Raw genomic sequence first — 8,024 nt, 5'->3', positions numbered from 1 at the left:
CGCGTATATATATATATATATATATATATATATATATATATAATATATATATAATGAATAATATCTGAAGTAACCTCATCAAACAGAGAAGTACATGGGTAACACTATGGGATTCGCTTCTTTCATGTATTGTTGCGCACAATCACACTAGAGCACTATTGATTGGTTGTGTCTCCTTTAGTTTAGTTTTTGTTAATGTGTATTTCATTCTCCGCTTGTGTAGGTACTGGCGGTCATTAGTTTCCTGAAATAATAGTTGAGGGAGATTCTAAAGTGCTAACTGACTATTTGCTGGGTTGAGCATATGTATCTTGGAGTATCAAGTCTCTCATTCAAGAGGCTGGCTTCCTCTTTCCAATGTTGTATCTTTAGATATGTCCATTGTGCCTTCCGCTTTTGGTGTTCCTAATATTCTATTTGGATTAGTTGTGAAAGAAGTTCATAGTTTTTGTTTCGTAGTTCTGTTCTTTACTCGTGTAATCGGAAAAAAAAATGTTTTATTATAATTTTCTAATTGGGAGGTTTGGTTCCCCTCCTTTGCAGATTTTTTCTTTTATATTTCAAGAACTGATAGAGAGACTTCCCTATTGTATCCTCTCCTTTTTCTGCTAAAAAGAAAATTGTTATAGTCTGGTGTGAAAATTGTTATAGTTTTGTCATTAAATTAAGCTTAGTCTCGTATAATTTGGCACGTAATAAAGCTTAATGTATTATTTAGTAACCGATTAGTCTGTCATATTAACACCGTTATTCAATTGCTTAGACGCATGAAACGTCTTATATAATTTGGCTGGTTCCTCTAGTTTTCGACAATTACATTTTCGAATAGTCTCATCATATGATTTCGTGCGTAATACAATATCATCGATTTTATACTTTGACGTGTAAAGTAAGTCTCCGTACCATCTGTTATTTTAACGTTATTGAGATAATTGGAAATATACATCTTAGAATTCTCCCAATTGATCTGTTATATCATTTTCAATGATTAAGCAGCATGTGGTGCATTAGGTGTGCAATTTAATTGATTATCCAGGCACAATATTGGTTTCCATTTTTACGTGATCAAATATTACTGCATGGATTATTTAACATAAAATCCAATCAAAGAAGGAAAGTGGCAGCAAGAATTTTAGGCAGACGAGGATATATAAAATGGAATGTTAATTTGGAGATGTGTACTTAGCATATAAACTGGCTCATGATTATTTCTGTATCGATTTAAAAAGACAAAGAAATGTTCAACTTGACACACACAGCAGCCACTCGAGAATTTTCAAACTCACTCACTTATTTTTCTCACTCTCTCTTCATTTTTCTAGATTTTCCTTCAGAATGAGTTCCTATGGATCTGGCTTCAATGGCAACAACGTCAAGGGTAAAACCCTATCATACTTTCATTCTTAATATATATTGGTTCATAATGCATGTCATTTACCATCTACGATTTTGCTTTCGTTGGCTGCTTTTATTCGACATGGATGTCGATCTGTTTTGAATTCGGTATTGGAATTTGGAACCATAAAACCATTATATAATACTTTGTATACGGTATTAGCCAGACATGGATCAGATGTCTATCTGTCCGCCACACACTAATTTTGAATATGTAGTTTGTGCCGGAGGTCATATATTTATCCATCATATCTTCTTTAGCTATTGAAATACATTAAATAAAACTTGTTTTGGCCACGCGTCTCAGCAGGGGCAGAGTCGGGGCTCCGGTGACCCAAAAGTAAAAAACAAGGTTGCGGGGCATGCCACCTCGCGGACGAGGAAAGAATGCGCTGCGCTAGACTTCTAAACAAGCAAAAAAGGGGTTTCCGGTGCCACCTCGCGGACGAGGGATTACGAACAAAACCTCTAGTCACATGTGAATCGATACTCACTGTTAGAGCGAGCAGAGCAACAAATAGGAAGAAAAGGTGAGTCCGAAAGGGATCTGAGAACTAAGGCGAAGTGCACTTAGAACTTTAGGGTTTCGAGGATGCTCGAAGATTTGTAGTAGTTTTGTATGATTTGATTGTGTGTGTAGACCAAATCCTCAAGCTCCCTTATATAGCGATCCGCAAGCAGTTGGCAGAGACATAATCACAAACCCATTTGGACTCAGCAATTAGAATTCCACAAGGATACGACCAGCTCGCGAACCCCGCTATCCATGCGACACATGTCCAGAATAGACTTCACCTAGGTCTCTCTCACCGCCCCGCCTCGCCAAACACTGTAGACTCTTACGCAAACTGAAACGAGGATCTTGTGAAATAACAAATCCCGCAGGGTATCAGAATCCTTGCAAAACTCTACCTCGCGCGCTGCCAGATCTCGCCACCCTACATGGGCTTCGTATTTAAAAAAGGGCCATAGGTACTGGCCCAAATGTTATCCAAAACTATATAGCGAGTCTTGGACCAAAATCCCCGCTGGGCTCAAACATTGCCCCCTAGGCCTTGAGCTTAACCCATTTTACAACGTATAAGCGAAAAGGCCTTAATGAGTATGTTACAGGAATTCGAAATTCAAAAGGTGCTGACGTTTCGACATCGTCGCCTCCCTTCATCATTACGACTGTTTGAAATTTGAAACGCGCTGACGTTTCGGTCATCATCGCGTCTCTTCATTACGGTTATTGATTGAAAAGACGTTACGGTCTGTCCCCTTTATAAGCCTCAATACGGGTCCCCACATCTCACCGTCGTTTTCCAACCAATCCTTCTCCTTCTTTTTGCAACCAAAAAACCTCACAGCCGCACCTCACTCAATCCAGAAAAATGGTTCCCAAACCGGCTGTTAGAGACCCAAACCTTAACCTTACGGCGGCGAGCTCCTAGTCGACCAACCTTGCCCGCCGTTTTACCAACAACCCTCCTCAAGGAACACCCATCTATTTCCTTGAAACAAGGGCAGCCCTGCTTGGCCCGACGGCCTCAGAGCCCCTATCAGCCGCCGACCTGAACCATTATGCTGACTCCGTGCGCCGGCCAATTCTTGCCCAACGCCGCGAACCGGGAAATTTCGCCTCCTGGTTCCAACAAGCTCGCTCTCACATAAACATCAGGGTCGGAGAGTGGCCTACTGCCACCGCGGAGGATCGAAAATGGTATGCGGCTCGCCTCTAGACCGATCAAACGATCTGGGAAGCAGCCAGCATCGGCGAAGCCATAGCCTTGAGTTTCTCGCTACCCCCTCATGCTGACAGAGCACCCATCGCTACCGCAGTCTACCTATGGAACAGCGCCACCAACACCTTCGATTTCCCTTTCGGGCAAATGAGTGTCTCTCTGCTGGACATCCTTGCCATCACAGGGTTACCAATCCATGCCAAGCCATATGTGTCGGGCGACTTTGCATCGACCGAGTTCACGTATTCCTACAACCTGGGGGCTCGCCGCGCCCTGAAAGGCTCATATGCAGTGTGGCGGGCTTACTACATCGGCCATGCAAAACAGCACGAAGGAGGTATCGCCTTCCTCGAGTATTGGCTTGATAAGTTCGTATTCTGTGGCAGCGCGCACAAGCCTACTGGGAAATGGACGAAACTAGCCGAAGCACTCTACAACGGGATCGAAGTAGGGCTAGGGCAGCCCGTGTTGGGCGCGCTCTACCGGACCCTCCATACACTCTCCCTAAGGCCCTTTCATCTGTTTGCTGGTCCCTTGTGGGTTTTGGATTTGTGGATGCAGCTATATTTCCCGCTCTTCCGGCGCGCCCCGCTTGACTTTTTACCTGAGGACCAACTGCTTGGGTTTGCCGTATGCAAGAACTCCGCGAACCGGACTCCTTTATCCTTCTTCGCCAGCCTCTCCATCTTGTACAATCAACTCGAGCTGCCTCCCTCCATAAATATGATGGTTCGCCGGCACCAACCTGAGGTCTTGTCAACGGGCTTCTTTCCCTGTTCCGACTCGGTCGGATGCCAAGACAACCTTCATGAAGGCGACCTCGTGCTGTGACATTCAGCTCGCCGAGGATGAACAAGGCCTCGAGCTGTACGCCCCCAACCACTTCGCCAGGCAGCTTGGCTTCTTTCAAGGGGTCCCCTACCCACTCTTCCATTCGGTGAACAAGTATACCTCTTGGCGGAAGATTGGCGAGACCGACCGGGTCACTCCGCTACAGAACATTTTTCCTCTCACTCCCGACTTGCTTGAGATTGAGCCTTCACTGGGCGTTGACCCCGCCTATCTCTCTTGGTGGCGATCTCTTTCGAACAACCATTGGGGGTTCCCAAATGACGCAGTCTTTGCTGCCATCTTTTTCCCTCTGTATGACACCTTGGGCGAGTCAGACCGTGTCATTCTTGACGCCCAGCGCAACCATGCGAAGAGTTTTCAAAGGGTTGCGACAAGGCCTAGGCCTGCGCTCCCGCCAATTCCTGCTGCTCACCGCTCGATCTGGATCGTCATTCAAGAATGCGATCCTGCAACCGAAGTAAGCCACTAACTGTGATTTCCAAACTGCTTTTTCACTTCGACAAAGTACTTCCTCCTAACTCTCTTGTCTACTTTTACAGGCTGCACCACGCCGGAGATCTGTCAAGAGACCCGAGGCTGCCGGAGACAAAGGTAAAACACCTGCTCAAGAGGAGCTCGCGGCGGAACATGGTGGTGAGACTGTTTCCATCGTTCCTCAGCCAACAAGCGGCGAAAGCTCGCGAAAGCGCCCCGCCGAGGACGAAGAGAAACGGCTAGAGGATGAACGATATCGGCAAGAGTATGCTTCGGTAAGAGTATGCTTCGAACCGAGCTCATTAAAGCCAACAACGATTTACTAACTTTGCATTCGACAAGTTCGTCGCCGCATTCGACCTCGCCTTGCCGTCATTGAAGGAGAAGCAAGGACAGTTGAAGTCTCAATCCCGGAACTAGTCGTTGAGGAGCGAACCATGGTCATCGAGGAAGCCAACACGCGACCCTCTTCACCAACCGGCGCTCCGGGCGAAACTGGTCCTCCTCCGGAGCCTTCCTCGGTTCTTGTTCAGGACGAAGGTCTCGGCCAAACCACCTTGCTTTCCGACTTCACTGCCTCCTCGGTGATTCCGCCAGAGGCCTTTCAACCGGTGCTTGAGCCTTCCCCTTTGCAACTAGACTCAGTGGTCCAGACCATTGAAGAACCAACAGTCCCAACTCGATCTGGGGTTCCGCCGCCCGCTCTAGAGACTGAGACAGTTGCAGAGGTTGAACCAACCACTCCAGCCCCAATGAGAACATCTGGCGAGGCGGCTTCTTCTTTGGCTACCCGGACCGCTCGTCTTCGGGCCCGGGTCACCCCGCCTGCCGATCCAGAGCCCATTCGCTTAGCCCGGGGTTTTTTTCACGGGCTTCTGCGCCAAGGTCCCCACATGAATGTATTTGACTTGGTGAGGCGTGCCTGCGAGGCCCATGGAGCTCTGATTTGCCCCCTCGCCGGCAGCACCCCTGCTTTAGACCATGCGTTGGAACTCATTGACGCTGTCGAGCTGCAGGCCCGTCGAGTTCAGGATGCTGGTGCCTAGTCGGCTGCTCAAGAGAGAGTTCGCCAGGCCGTCGACAATCAGATGGCAGTCCTTTTGGCCGAGCTTGAAGACGTTGATGTTCCTGAGGCGTCTTCAGAGAATCCGTGCGTTGTTTATGCCCGGCAAGTGGAAGCCTTGGAGGTTTAGATAGCGGAGCTGCAAGCTCAACTTGCTCAAGCTCGCCAGAACCTTGCGCAAGCAGAAGATGCAGAGGCTCGCGTGCAGGATGCGGAAGAAACCCAAGAAGCTTTGGACTCAGCTACTGCTGCTGCGGACGAAGCCCAAGCCCAGGCGGATGTTGAGGAGTTGGCCTTAGAAGGCCTTCTCCTAGATTTGTATAGGGCTTCTAGGCGGGTTTAGACTCGGCAACGTTTTGCCCCTTCTGTATGAACCTTTATAAATAATAATATTCTAATATTTACATGAAATCAAATCTTTCCCATTCTTGTCAAACCTTCCTTGTGTAAAAACTGCTTTTTCAGGAAAAAATCTTCTTCCGAGATTTGGTGGAGGTTTCCCATGTAACTACTTGCTTGGAACGTGGGCAGTCATCATGGAACAACGCGTTCGACTTTATCTCCAAAGCTCATATCTCGGAGCAAATCGCTGCATGCAGGACATTTGTCAAAGGAGAAAATTGGCTCCTTTTGCCTATAAAAGAGAACCCCTTGGTTGAGTTGAAGCATCAACCAAGTCTTTCCTGCCATGGATTCTTCTTCCCTTTTACTCATCCTACTGTCCTTGCTTAAAGCAAAACCCCCATTTCTCAACTTCACCCTTCGTTCCTTTTGAGTTTGAAAATCTACTCTCAGGCCGGGAGTGAGTCTGAAAATCTACTCTCAGGCCAAGCCTTTGTTTGGATAAACACATGGTCTGGGTACCTTCTGCCTTGCACCAGCTGTTCTGTCCAAACGTGAGGTTTTTGAGGTTCCGCACCCGCTTGCGCTCTAGGCCCTAGTCAGTGTCCTTGAAGCACCTTCGAGGCGTGATTGGTAGCATGAGGGACCCAGGTCCAGTAGACCTCTAGCTTCTCAACAATTTGTCTTAGGTCCGGGCCGGTGTCCAAGCTCGCGTTGGTTTGAGGAAGTAGGACGTTCGCCAGTATCAACCGAAGAACACGGCGGCAGCCTCTTCTTCAACCCTGTGATGAATGCAGGTTGAGGTTTCCAATATCTTCAGATCTATGCTTTTGAATGTAAACATAGTCTGATTTCACCCTTTCTGTCAATGTAGTCACTTCGGCCGCAAAGCCAATGTATGAAACTTGTATTGAAAATGCCAAAAAGGGCACAATAAATGTATTTATTTTTTAGGGCCTCTGGAATAGGCCCCAATCTTGTACTTGTCTTTGTGTTTAGACTTTGCACGTTTACAGAAAATGAAGAAAACGATAACTAAATAAATGGAGTTATTTTTAGGGCCTCTAGAATAGGCCCAAATCTAGCACTGGCCTTATTAGGCTGGTACGTTACAATTGTTTGCTTCAATCTTCTATCCCGGGTTGCCCCCTAGTGCTAGGCGACGAAGCAAGAACGCGATGGCGCGTAGCACTATTGACTGTGGTTACGGGTTTTGGGGGATGTGGAGGATCCTTGCGTTCCCAAACTCCAGCAATGTGACGCTTGAGGAAGCGGCCATTAATAGGATTGCGATGAATAGTACCGTCCAAGTCGCGCAGGTGGTATGCCCCCTTGGGGAGTATACGATGAATAATAAAGGGGTCTTCTCATCGAGCGGACCACTTGCCCCGACCTTCGGTTTTGTCCCCAAGTGGGAGTACCGCGCGCCACACTTTCTGGCCCTCAGCATAGCTCCATCCTCGCGTGACTTTATCGTACGACCGCGCGATGCGTTGTTTCTCGAGGATGAGATTGTTGAAAGCGGTGACGCGGTGTTCGTCGAGATCTTCAAGCTCCTGCCACATAGCTTGGACGTAATCTTCGCCAAGTAGTTGATGGTGTTCTTGAACGCGGCGTCATTGGGATTATGGAGGTAGGCGATAAATGGTAGCCGCCAATCCTCATCGATAGGGTCTAAGGCCGCGACCTCGGTCGGGGGGGGGGGGGGGTCGGCCTGAAATTGCCCCCCAGCGATGAAAGAGGGAAGGGTACGGCGCTCGACTTTGAGCAACCGTTCGCGCAGGTTGAGGCCGGACGCTACTTGGGCGAGCTCGTTGGCGGCGAAGTTGAACTCGCGTGGAATGTGCTCGATGTAGACGTAGTCGAATTGATCCAATACTACAAATGCCTTGCGCAGGTATAGTTCGATGGACGAGCTTAAGCACTTGAACTTCTTCACTAGCTGGTTGACGACCAACAGAGAATCGCCAAAGACCTGAACTTCGCGGACTCCTAAGTCCAACAAAATTTCCAGCTCGATGATGAGAGCCTCGTATTCGGCCTGGTTATTGGTGCATTTGAAATCGAGCTGGAACGAGTAGGAGAAGCGATCCCCGGCGGGATTTTCTATGGCTATCCCGGCTCCAGCTGCGGTATCAGTCCGTGATCCATCAAAGTAAAGGGTCCACGGA

This window comes from Fragaria vesca, linkage group LG6, assembly GCF_000184155.1.
Source record: "Fragaria vesca subsp. vesca linkage group LG6, FraVesHawaii_1.0, whole genome shotgun sequence".
Lineage (NCBI taxonomy): Eukaryota > Viridiplantae > Streptophyta > Magnoliopsida > Rosales > Rosaceae > Fragaria > Fragaria vesca.
This window is presented reverse-complemented; position numbering follows the sequence as displayed.